This window comes from Pinus tabuliformis, chromosome 6 (genome assembly GCF_031772625.1).
Source record: "Pinus tabuliformis cultivar Carrire ecotype Pingquan chromosome 6, CPIR1, whole genome shotgun sequence".
NCBI lineage: Eukaryota > Viridiplantae > Streptophyta > Pinopsida > Pinales > Pinaceae > Pinus > Pinus tabuliformis.
In genome coordinates, this window is record NC_142292.1 from 1,700,382,813 (window position 1) to 1,700,397,052 (window position 14,240).

Consider the following 14,240-nt stretch of genomic DNA (forward strand, 5'->3'; position numbering starts at 1 on the left):
GGTCGTAAAGCATAAAATGCAAGTATAACATGTCTATGATAAATTCATGCAATTGTTCTCAGATCCTTTAGAAATATACTTTTAATGTTGAAGGTAATTACTGAAATTAGTAGCCCATTTGATTGCAAGAATAACTGAAATGATAATCAGGGAAAGAAATGCAATGTTTGCTGTAAAATAAATGATTGAACCGAAGTGCAGGAAATCACATGCACTGGTACAGGAAAAGGGCTTCTTGCACGATCCAAGCGGAGGAAAATCGAGACAAGAACTGCGAGTAAAGAAATGTGAGAAAGAAATTACAGAAAATAAATAACTCACTCAACTCCCAAGCCATGGATCCGTTTCACACTTAACTCCAAAATAGATTTAAATAAGAACTTCATAAATAAATATAAAACTGTTCACACCACGCAACTGCAAAGGGAAATATCCACACAGTCTTTCCGAATAACGAAAGCACAAGGGTAAACAAGCTGGGTTGGTTGGGCCCTAGCCAACCAGCTCGTTTCCCTTTTAAGAAATGAAAAGATTCAACACTCAAGTACACATCAAAGATAAATTAAACACAGTGCATGAATAACATGGTGGATTCCTTATATTACTTGATCAACAAATGTACATAGTAGTGCGAGTCCAGCCCAGAGCCGAGGGCAATACCAGATTACATAGAAAATGAAATTACAGTCTAAGGATCGCTAGCTAGTTCTACCTACAATCTATATTTTATACATCCTTTCGGCCTTAGCCGTATTCCACTAATTACAGATTCAGGCCTTTCAGCTAAACAGACTAACAACTGAACGTTACAAAATCGGTTAACAGTTATAATGGAACGTGTACTTCGCTGGTCGTAGACCATCCTTGGCAAACATCCCTGATTGTGTGCCACCAATATCCATCCTCAGTTAATCAGCAATCGAACTTGGAGTCATGGATCAAAATGTCCACGTGGAAAGATTTAGCTCACGGAAATCTCGGACCAATCATCGTGGCGGTGCAGGAATCTGCCTACACTGATCATACTAACTCATAATTAACACTAAGTTCCTCAATTACTTCTAGGAAATTATCATAAGTTACAAGAGGTACTTAATAGGCATGAAATCTATGTAAAAATGATTAATAAAGCACTTTAATAAATCTTAATGTAAAATATGAAGCATATGCAGGAATAGGTAGTTATCTTGGACTAGTGCAGGAAAGAGAGGTTTAAGTTGAGATAAAACAGAGGTTAATGTTTATAGAAATGGGGTAAAAATAGGGCAATTTGGGACACCAACATCCTCCCATCCCTAAGTTGTTGTGTATCCTCACACAACATTTTACCTTCTGCAAAAAAATCCTCAAAAATGAGTGGCCAACTCTCAATCTTGAACTTCAATGCTTATTCCTGCTTTCACTATCTTCGGCTTTTTCCCTCGGGCTCTTCTTAGTTGATTCGTCACCTTCTTGAGGTGTTTGTAGCATTTGGAAGCCCGATACTTCCACACTTTTACTTGTTGCTTCTGCCTTTTTACCTCTGCAAGTAGCTCCACCTTGCTTTGCTTCTGCCAACTTTGTTCCTTCATGACCTGGTTCAAAGCCTCCAAGTCATGAACTTGCTGCTCCAATTCTACTATTCGACTGTTGAGGTAGAGAGTAGAGGGTGTCGTGCTAATATCTTCAGGTGTAAATGTCTTCTCTGCAATGGACTCGAAACAGGTCCCATCATCGTCAAGGTCAAGGTCGTCAAATGTCTGCATTATGACGTCGCCGAGGGTTTCTACACTCAGGGTTTCCTTGTCACCGAGGGTTTTGATGCCCTCCACAATCTTCGTGCCAAGGGTTTCAGTACCTTGTGCACTCAACTCCTCAGGGTTTTTAACGCCCTATTCTTCTAGTTCCTTAGGGAACTCAGTACCCTGTCCATTCAGACCAGTAGGGTCTCAGTACCCTATCTTTCTAAAACAGTAGGGGGTTCAGTACCCTGTTCTTCTAAAACAACGGGGGTGTCAGTATCTCGTTCCTCGAAAGCATTGAGGGTTTCAATGTCCAGTTCACTGAAATTATCGAGGGTCTCTATATGCTGCTCTTCTTCATCCTCATGACCCTCTGTTTGGACTTCACCGATACTCGGTTTCGTCTTCCTCTTCCTTAATCTGCTGACAAAAGTTGACAACAATACATCGTCTTCCGCGTTCTCTTCATCTCCCACAGTGTGTGCTGCTGCATCTGTAAGCACTGAGAGATTATGAACTTTAGGGGAAACTTGGGGTGATTTGTTGATTATAATCGGAGAGCTTGACTAGTTTGTCCCTTGGGAGATAGTCTTCCTCCTCACCGAGGTTCTGGTCTTTCTCTTCTTAGCCGAGGGTGGAGTATTTTCAACAGTCTTCTTCCCTGCTTGCACTGGTGTGCTTTCATCTTTCTGCTCTGCAAGAGACGATGTCTCTGCTTTCCTTTTCTTACTTGTACTTGTGCTAGTAGACTTCTCTGCACTCCTTGCTCGAAACTCCTTCAAGAATGCTCCCCAAGTTACTCCTTTTTCTTCCAGCTTCTTCTTGACCAGAATCGTGATAAGCCCATGATGGTAGAGCTTGTTTGCAACTTGGCTTGCATTTCCACTCTGCACGCCCTTCGCCATTTTCTCAAGACTCCTGAGCAGGTAGTAAGGGAAATTAATCAATTTTCCCGACTCAAAGTGTAGCAACAACCGAAGGTGATACATGAACGCCAATGTATAGCGTCCCTCTCCAATCACAAATTTCTGCAGTATGAATAGGAGGTCTCGCCACTTCCTGATCATGGCGCTCTGCAGAAGTCCCTTCCTCCAATCAACCTTAAGCTTTTTGTCAACCACGAACCGGTGCCATTGTTTCTTCCTGAGCCGCTCCTTTTTAAACCAATGCTCTCCTGTAAGTGGCAAGCCTGTAGCTTGCACAATAGACTCTTCTGTAACTTTGAACTTCAATGATCCGACCCTGACTCGGCCTTCTTTGAATATCCTTGCAAACTCCAGTACCACAGCCATGTCGAACCCATCAAACTTTTATAAGAATGGTAGGAACCCGGATTCTTGCAATAGTGCAAGACTGTTCTGGTACTTTGCGGTTTGCTGAATCTCCTGCAAAGACAACGGCTCACTCCTTACGGGTGCCATTTCGAACTGCGCTTCAACCTTTTCGATAACACCCTCGAAAGAATTCCAGCGATTGACACCAATGCTTTGCCGAGAGCTTTATGTTGGAGGTTCGTCACCTTCCGTTTTTTCAGTCCCACTCACCCGGTCATGATGAAAACAACTCTTCGTATTAGGCGCAGATTCGTATCAACCCGCTGCAGGTGAGTCATAATGATTGGGTGGAGTGGAGGTTTATGCGGCGGTGGCGCAACGGTTACAATGATCGGGTTACGAGGTAAGGTAATAATGGAAAAGCAATGTGAAATTATTTCAAGGTGAATACAGGCTATCAGACAACAGTACTATCCCATAGTCTGCCTCGTAATTTAATCAAGACATACTTCAACACTTATTAAAAAAATTAGATTTCAAAACCCTATACACCTTGCACTTTAAAGATTTTTCCTAAGTCAGTAAATGATGAAACAGAGTATTAATTGAAACATGCAATGCTATGATATATCAGTACTCATGTGCAGGAAAGTAAAGATCCATAAATATCCTTGATAAAACACTCTTGGACTGTGTGAATTTTACTTGCTTTCACAGTCAGCTGTGTTCCTGCACTAAACCTGCTTGCACTGCGCATCTTGCACCAGGGACTTTTACCAAAGCAGAAAATCTGATAGAACATAATTCTGTAGCTGGACTTAAATTTTTTTGCCTCATTATACAAGAAAAAATTATTCACCATCCTTTGGTGTTTCACGAGCATGCCTTCTGGATTGATTGCATCAAATTCTGCAATCAATTTATGAGGGAATAAAGAAGTGGGAAGGGGGGTAAAATTTTTTAGAATTGGAAGGAACATTATAGCAGGGATCCCTGAAACAATATCACCAAGAGGGATAAACGAAACGGGATGTGGGAAAAAAATTCAAGGGAAAAGAGGGATTTTACGAAATCGGGAAAGGGTAGTTTCTTAGAAGAAAGAGGAAGGTAATTCATTGGGGATTTTAGAAAAGAAACTAGTGGAAATTTTCGAAATGGGAGATAGAAAAAATATAGTTTTTACCTTGAAATCTCCCTGCAATAGTGTAGGGAAAAAATCGCTGTAGCGGGAAGTAAGTGTTTACTTGCATAAAAATGTCCATGCTAGTTACCCCAAACTTGGGTAAGTTCTCAGTTTCGTGAGCTGCTTCTTCTTGGTGGCAGACAACATATCTAAAAATCAAGTAACATTCCCGTTTTATTAAAATTTTGATCTTCCTGCCAGCATGCTGGTTTTCAGGTTGATCATTATGTAATCATGTCAGTGAACTAATTTTCATAATTACAGGATTTTTTTTTCTTTTTATACTTTTTTATTTTTGTCATTTTTTCTTTTATTATTTTTCAATAAGGACAAGAAGGAATCAAATCTTCAACAGGTTGGTGTTACCACCTGCCAACTCCTTTTCAAATGGTTGTTGGACTTGCTGCATAAAATCTCCTTTAGTAAGGGGCTGAAAATATACCTTCAATCTATGCCTGTTTACCAGGAACACAAAATTCCATCCATCAATAGTTTTGATTTATACTGCTCCATTTTCGAACACTTTGACCACCTCATAGGGTCCCATCTAGCGTGTATGGAATTTTCCTGTAAAATATTTGAATCTAGAATTGTAAAGGAGTACCCAATCACCTCGTTGGAATTGCTTCTTCTGAATGGACTTGTCATGCCACTTCTTGCACTGCTGTTGAACCAAGATGTTCTGCTGAACAACATCCCTTCTGTTAATTTTAGGTATGTTCTATGCTAGAGCAATTTATTTAAATTTTCACAGTTAGCAATCACATCAACATTAAGGTAAACTACAGATAGAACATAAATATAAATCGCAGAAGACGAGCAAAGACAAGAGGACAGAAGATGTGGTGCTAGCCAGGGACAAACCCCAATGTGGGGAAACCCTTGATCAATTCTTCTTTTATGTTCTTCAAAGTTCAGCAGAGAGAGAGATAGTACATTTACAACAAAAGTCAACACTTTGACTTATCTAGATTTGAGCATAGATCATATTTTATAATCATGAGTTCAGTTGAAGACATTCTGCTTCAACTGATTCTCCAAGGTGACGACTTCACCTATCGTAAGGCTGCCTTTCGTCCATTTGCTGCTCATAATTGTGTGACACCATGTTGTACTGTCACATGTGTTGAACCTTGATGACTGAGCTGCTCCTGCTCTCATTATCATGCTACTCATTATTTATCTTGCCCACTATTTCGTCCATCATCATGCTGCCCTTGCTAATGTGCCCATCATGCATCATCATGCTGTTCCTTACTTAACATGTCTATTTATGTTGCATCTTTCATCATCATGAACTTGGATTGTTCATCTTTATCATTCTCATTATGTTGAGACTATAACCATCAGAAACATTACTACTTATGATCCTTGTCATGGTGACTGCATATTAATATGTTGAGCAAATGTATGGTACTGATATTCAGATTGAGATCACAGATCTAAATACTGTGCATCATGGAAACTTATTTCATCAACACGATTCTGCAGAGATAGTATGCCGAGAGTTCTACCACTACTGTTCATTGTGTTGGAGCTGCTACATGTATGCCACTGTATCACTGCTATTCCATTGTGTTAGGGCTGCTACATGTATGCCATCGTATTAGGGCTGCTACAGGTATGCCACCGTATCACTGTAAACCTTTTCCTCACTGTGATTGCGTATGCACTATTGTGAGAGCACCGAGATACATGTTTATCTACTTATATGCTGAGGCTACTGTCACCTGAGTTGATGATTGTTCTTATAGCGAGGTGCAATCAAACCCTTGGCCTCAGCTTCATGTGGAGATGACTGAGGCTCCATATATAATTGCGGCTAATTGTGTTTCCATATATGACTGCATTTCCATATTTCCATATATGACTACGTATATATAACTGTGGCTAACTGTGTTTTCATATATGACTGCGTTTCCATATTTCCATATATGAATGCGTATATATAACTGTGGCTAACTGCGTTTTCATATATGACCGTGTTTCCATATTTCCATATATGACTGCATATATATAACTATGGCTAACTGCTTTTTCATATATGACTGCGTTTCCATGTTTCCATATATGAATACATATATATAACTCTGGCTAACTGTGTTTTCATATATGACTGCGTTTCCATATTTCCATATATGACTGCGTATATATAACTGTGGCTAACCGTGTTTCCATATGTAACTGTGGCTAAGTGCGGCTCCATATATGACTACAGCTCTTCATAGCTGTGTTGCTTTTGAATGTGTATGCGTTCTTCATTGACTACATGGGATCTTGACGATGGTTTCATAGCTGTGAATAGATCTTCATGACCTGCGTTGGATTAGGGCATTACATGACTGTAATTTAGGGCTTCGTTTAATACCTTTTCCTCCACTGCGTTTAATACCTTCTTCTCCAAGACTTGTAGGCCAACGTATTACTCTTGGTGTCTCTCTCCTACACCAAAAACCCAAGACGTGGGGAGGAGGAGATCACCTGAAGAATGTGTCACATATATGACTTCAAGTCCTCACCAATTTATATTATAACGTAGATGATGAATAGACACGACTATTGGGCTTCTGAGCCTACTCAAGTTGCTGGCTGACTTGACAATTTGTCTTATAACATAAATAAATTCATAACTCCATGAATACTTATCGGAATCAGATGATCTTTAGATCAATCCTACACCTCTCGATGAGAGGGATCCAATAAAAATATCAGCTGCCATAAATAAGATGACCCACATGGAGTTTGGCCCTAGTTGCCAATTTTAACACTCCCTCTCAACTAGGAAGAACTCCATCCGTTGATCCATATGTCCGACTGTACTACCTCTGCCATGAGTGCCCTGCACTGCTCTACTCTGCTTAGCTCTACTCAGCTCTGCTAGCTCTGCTCAGATCTGCTCAACTCTGCTAGCTCTGCTCAGCTTTGCTGAACCATGAAGAAGAAGAATTGATCGAGAATGTGTCATACCATTCTCCACTAACCCGAAGTCAGTCTCAGAGTGTGTACCACTGGTCCCAGACCAGTCCTTAACCGACCCGAAGTCAATGTCATAGTAGGTACAACTCCTACCACTGGTCTTAGACCAGTATTCTATTGACTCGAAGTCAGTCTCAGAGTATGTACCACTGGTCCCAGACAAGTCCTCGACCAACCCGAAGTCAGTGTCATAGTAGGTACAAGTCCTACCACTGGTCCCAGACCAGTATCATTGATCCCAGATCAATGAAGGTCATCCTAGCATAGGGAGTACGGTAGATACAACGATGCATCCATCGATACTACTATGGTCCCTATCATCATTTCCCTGCTCATTGATCAGATGAGAGGTACTTCCCATGAGTCCTAGACTACATGGGTAGGATGCCTCGACAGGAGAACTAATCATCCTATCCATAGGAAAGCGAATCATCCTGTCCCACAAGAAAGCGAATCATCTTGTCCCACAAGAGAGCGAATCATCTTGTCCATAGGAGAGTGAATCATCCTGTCCACAGGAGAGTAAATCATACTGTCCACAGGAGCGCGAATCATCCTCTCCCACAAGAGAGCGAATCATCTTGTCCACAGGAGAGTGAATCATCTTGTCCACAAGAGAGCGAATCATCCTGTCCCACAAGAGAGCGAATCATCTTGTGCCAGTCCGCACCATCGGGTGAGGGTGAGTCACCCTGTGGTCATATGTTGCTCTAGTAAGAACTGCAAGCCCCTAGAGCTCGCAGAACTCAATGTATGCAACAAGCAGGACCCTTTTACAAGGGTCTCTCGACGACTCCAAGTCATTCGGGAAAATCACAAATTTGATCTTTCCTCGGGGCTTTGACAAAGTGTAGCGACTTGTACATCATCTCAATGCGATGGAGCCTCCTTGCTCATTAACTTACCATATCCCAAATAAGGCAATATCTGATGTCTATCTGCTGGAGCAATCGTTGAATAGGGGATTCCCCAATAATCGAATCCCACCTCTGGTTGTTACAGAGAATCACAGTGGTATTCATCATGTGCAAAAACAGCTCACTGAAGAGCTTCCCCAACCAGGCAGCTTCGTACGAGATCATACTCGTAGATATGTATCCGGTCTCGCTTGTTCTTATAACAACCAACTTCTGCTTCCTACTCATCCATGATATCGAAGCAGAATCCAAAGAGAAACAGCACTAAGAAGTGCTCTAGTGATCCTCCACACTGCCTACCCACTCAACATTCGAATAATCATGCAGTTTCATATTTCCGGTAGTGTATCTCAATCCATGAGAGATTGTGCCCTGAAGACATCTCAAAAGATTCTTGGCACCAATCCAGTGAGGCTCAACCAAATATGAGCTCCCCGTGCTAACTGCAAAACATATGTCCAGACGGAAGTTCACCAAGAACTTTCCCAAATCTGGTCCGACATCACTACCGTATAACTTCTGAAAGTTAAGATCCTCGAGGTAGTCACAGGCTTGCAGTTCACCATTCCACATCTGGAATCCAACTCCCTCTTACTTCAGCAAATGAGAGGGTCTGCACCTGTTAGAAGTAGGCCGTCCTCATAAGGTGCTGGTATGAGAGGTCTATCATCCACAACCTTCGGATGGTTTGGATCCGTTTCCTCCTAGTGAATCTCAGCTTTATCAGACAGCGATCGATCCTCTCATACTATGCCCGGGGTGTTTTGCTTCAAGCCATAGATTCTGGGGTTCCTTGCTTTCTTTGAAGAGTCGACCATTTCCTTGATGACCTGCATTACTAGTCATTCCTTTGATCATTGAAGATGTCCTTGCAATGATTGTTATCTTCATCAAGAGATGTGTCTCTGCCATTCAGACACTCCTTCGCATGATGGCTGAACTTATTGCAACCAAGGCATCTGCGTTTCCTTCCACCCTTAGATCCGAATTTCCCAATGAAGTGATCTTTAGGTGGGCCATCAAAAAATTCCGCTACGCCATTCTGATAATATGCTCTGCTTCGACTTCACCCTTGGTGAACTTAGAAGAGAGATGTGCAACCCATTGATCCTTCTGTCCTGTCCCAACTGTCTTTGGTGATTGCTTCTCACTCTTGCTTGGGCATTGTCTTCACCTTAGCTCCGATACCATGTTAATTTTAGGTATGTTCTATGCTAGAGAAATTTATTTAAATATTCACAGTTAGCAATCACATCAGCATTAAGATAAACTACAGATAGAACATAAATATAAATCGCAGAAGACAAGCCAAGAAAAGAGTACACAAGATGTGGCACTAGCCAGGGACAAACCCCAATGTGGGGAAACCCTTGATCAATTCTTCTTTTATGTTCTTCAAAGTTCAACGGAGAGAGAGATAGTACATTTACAACAGAAGTCAACAATTTGACTTATCTAGATCTAAGCATAGATCATCTCTTATAATGATGAGATCAGTTGAAGACATTCTGCTTCAACTGATTCTCCACGGTGACGGCTTCACCTATCGTAGTGTTGCGTTTCGTCCACTTGCTGCACATCATTGTGTGACACCATGTTGTACTGTCACATGTGTTAAACCTTGATGATTGAGCTTCTCCTGCTCTCATCATCATGCTGCCCTTGCTAATGTGCCCATCATGCATCATCATGTTGTTCCTTACTTAACATGTCTATTTACGCTGCATCTTTCATCATCATGAACTAAGATTGTTCATCTTTATCATTCTCATTATGTTGAGACTATAACCATTAGAAACATTACTGCTTATGATCCTTATCATGGTGATTGCATATTAATATGCTGAGAAAATGTATGGTACTGATATTCAGATTGAGATCACAGATCTGAATACTGTGCATCATGGAAACTTATTTCATCAACACAATTCTGCAGAGATAGTATGCCGAGAGTTCTATCACTGCTGTTCATTGTGTTGGAGCTGCTACATGTATGCCACCGTATCACTGTTGTTCCATTGTGTTAGGGCTGCTACATGTATGACATCATATTAGGGCTGCTACAGGTATGCCACCATATCACTGTAAACCTTTTCCTCACTGTCACTGCGAATGCACTATTGTGAGAGCATCGAGATATGTTTATCTACTTATATGCTGAGGCTACTGTCACCCGAGTTGATGACTGTTCTTATAGCGAGGTGCAGTCAAACCCTTGGCATCGGCTTCATGTGGAGATGACTGCGGCTCCATATATAACTGCGGCTAACTGTGTTTTCATATATGACTGCGTTTCCATATTTCCATATAAGACTGCGTATATACAACTGTGGCTAACTGCATTTTCATATAAGACTGCGTTTCCATATTTCCATATATGATTGCGTATATATAACTGTGGCTAACTGTTTTTTCTTTTTTTTTTTCCAAAAGAAAAAATCGAACTTTTTAATACCAGGATAAAAAGTTACATAGTATATGCCGCAACATTCATTTTGCTCTATAATTTGCGAATCATAGAGCTCACTAGATGAGAAACTTCAGCCTTGTCCAGCTAAACATGTAGGGAAGACCACTGAACAGATACACGACCTCCTCATATGAGGAATGCTCGGGCCATTGCCTGTCCAGGTGGAGAGCTTGAAAAATAAAAACAAAAACAAAAAGTATGAGAAAGGACCACAGCGGGAACAAAAGAGAATATTGGGAGAAATCAAGACTTCCTCCCCTTTTTCTTCTCAACTTTTTGCCATTCTCCTTGGGACGGAATTATGGGAACAAGTTGAAGTGGATTTTCTTCACCGGGTTGAGGATTTTCCTTGTCTGAATCAGAGGTGTCTGATGAGTGCTGCCTTTTGGTTCCACTGATTTCCATTGAATTTGAGTTCTTTCCCGATTGTGATTCCATAGGTTCTTGTGGGGAAATCTTCTGAGTTTCTGTTTGGTTGCTTTCATTTGGGGCGGGTTCTTCCTCCTCATTATCTTCCTCCTCTTCCGAATCTGAATAGGAGAATTTCCATCCCTTTTGATGGTTGCCTGTTTTCTTCTTTTTGCAGCTGTTCTTTTTGTATTCTGGACATGCATTTTGCAGGTGTCCAGTTTGCCGACATATTCTGCACCTGAAAGCTGTATTTTCATAGTCTAATGACTGCAACCAGCTGCGATCTTTGTGTTTCAGTTTTATGCTTCCTGGTAATCCTTTACTAAGGTCTACTTCCACACATATGCGTGCGAAAGTAAAAATTCTTTCATCGATTCTTTGTGTATCCATTTTGATAAATCTGCCTATGGAGTTGCCTATGCATGCAAGTATCTTTTGGTCCCAGAAATGGATAGGGAGATTATGAAGACGTACCCATACAGGCATCCGAGAAACAACAAAAGTGTTTGCATCAAACTCCGGGAACCATGGAGTAATAAAGAGACCCGAAGAGCCCCAGAACCACGGTCCTTGCTGAATCACGAGCTCTCTGACTTCTGGCGACTGAAATTTAACTATAAAAACCCTTTTGAACAGAGGTGGATCTCACAGTCCAGAGACCATTTTGTGAGTATCCAATGAAACAGATCCAAGGGTTTGGGCCAAAAACCGTTAAAACGGCAGATGATGGCTTGCTTTTCATAGCTGTCACATACCTTCTCTGCTTCTGCTGTATCGATTGTTAGTTCTGGTGTATGCTGCAGTTGCTCCACTATGTATGGACTTGGTTCTGTTCCGGCCTGCTTTGGAATTGTCGGAGGAGCTTTCCCACTTTGTAAAATATGCTTGTAAGACGCTCCTTCGCTTCTGTATTGCTGGTGCTGATCTGGGTTGTGATTCGATTTGGACCCACTGCCTCCTTCTGTTGATTTGCTGGTTGCTGCACCTCCTCGTAGTCTCATATTGAGAATGATTGTAGATCCTGGCTTGATGTTGTACTCCTTCAAGGTTCTGTAGTCCTGTAGCGATCTGCCCCCTGTTACTAGGTGTTGCTTGCCTGCTGGATAGCCAATCTGGTTGGCTATGTTGTTTTTCAGATCTATTACACTATCTGTAGCATAAGTCCAGATCAAGATTGTATTCCCCATGGGCGTTCTGACGAGGATTTGAAAGCGATTGGGTTCTGTCCCAGTGGAGCTAGGACTGGCGATCTGGGGCCGGGATCCGGTCTGGAGGACTTCCTTACCTGCTAAAGTGGCTTCGACTGCTTCTGCCCCAATGGCCTTGCAGAGATCGAGAATGATCTTTGCATTCGACAGCCCCAGCTTCCTGGATACGCAGTCAGCCATCTTTGAGGGCTCAACCAGCCAGAGACGCTCCCGTCCATCTGTCAAAGCCCTGGCTGGCTTCTCCTGTTCTGCATTGTTAGTCCCTTCGATTCTGAAGATTGTCTTCTCAATGAGATCCGTGTCTTTCCCATGTTCCAGATCCGGCCAAAACCAAACTGAATCAGATCTATGGAGAAAGACCTGGCCTCAGCTCCAAGCTTCCTTCCACCAGGGTGCGAGAATTAATGAAATGTCAAGGTTTGCCGCCGCCCCTTTGACTGTCGCTGGGTACACGCTCATGGCCATCCGAGGCTCTCCCTCATACCCTGTTCTAATGCGGCCTATCTCTATCTTGTTCCAATGAGCGGAGCTGTGGATCGGCCAAGACTTGAAAAACCTAGCCGCGTCAGTCCTGTGGAGAGAACGATCCGCGGCAGATAAGACATATCTTATATCAGATCTAGACCTTAGCACTATCCATAGCCCGAGATCTATTCGCCCGACTGCATGAGGGCTTCGATCTGATCCTGGGAAGCTCCCTTCCTCGGTTTGCAGAGCGTCGGTAGCAGTAATTGCTGCAAGAACCCTCACAAACCTGACATGAACACCAAGACTCCGATGCATTGCTGAACGATCAAGACAAATGAATACTCCATATGTCACAGATGCCCAACTGGGGCTTTTAGCGATGCAATCAAAACACATCTTGTTTTCAGACTTCGCCTTTAGCTTTCGAAATATAGTATCGTGATCGGAATACTCTTTTGCAAACGCCATTGCAGTCGATCCCAAAATTTCAGAGCCTCCCAATATAGATCCTCCTCCTATACAAAACCCCCTTCTCCTTAGGAGATCGAACTTGATGAGTGAGTGAGTCAATAGTATCACTAACTGCATTTTCATATATGACTATGTTTCCATATTTCCATATATGACTACGTATATATAACTGTGGCTAACTGTGTTTTCATATATGACTGCGTTTCCATATTTCCATATATTACTACGTATATATAACTGTGGCTAACTGTGTTTTCATATATGACTGCGTTTCCATATTTCCATATATCACTGTGGCTAACTGCATTTCCATATGTAACTGCGGCTACGTGAGGCTCCATATATGACTGCGGTTCTTCATAGCTACGTTGCTTTTGAATGTGTATGTGTTCTTCATTGACTGCGTGGGATCTTGACGGTGGTTTCATTACTGCGGATAGATCTTCATGACCTGCGTTGGATTAGGGCATCACATGACTGTAATTTAGGGCTTCGTTTAATACCATTTCCTCCACTGCGTTTAATACCTTCTTCTCCAAGACTTGTAGGCCAACGTATTACTCTTGGTGTCTCTCTCCTACTCCAAAAACCCAAGACGTGGAGAGGAGGAGATCACCTCAAGAATGTGTCACATATATGACTTCAAGTCCTCACCAATTTGTACTATAACGTAGATGATGAATAGACACGACTATTGGGCCTTTGAGCCTACTCATGTTGATGGCCGACTTGACAATTTATCTTATAACATAAATAAATTCATAACTCCATGAATACTTATTGGAATTGGATGATATTTAGATCAATCCTACACTTCTCGATGAGAGGGATCCAATAAAAATATCAGCTGCCATAAATAAGATGACCCGCATGGAGTTTGGCCCTAGTTGCCAATTTTAACACTCCCTCTCAACTAAGGAGAACTCCATTCGTTGATCCACATGTCCGACTGTACTATCTCTGCCATGAGTGCCCTGCACTGCTCTGCTCTGCTTAGCCCTGCTCAGCTCTACTAGCTCTGCTCAGCTCTACTAGCTTTTCTCAGCTCTACTAGCTCTGCTAAGCTCTGCTAGCTCTGCTCTGCTCTGCTAGCTCTGCTCAGCTCAGCTCTGCTAAGCTCTGTTGAACCATGAAGAAGAAG

General features: G+C 42.1%; 1 pseudogene; it reads right to left on the bottom strand.

The window, feature by feature from the left end:
- LOC149265536 (nuclear transcription factor Y subunit A-8-like) overlaps nucleotides 1-1,745 on the bottom strand; it is a 29,129-nt pseudogene extending 27,384 nt beyond the window's left edge.
- Nucleotides 1,746-14,240: the final 12,495 nt, after the last annotated feature.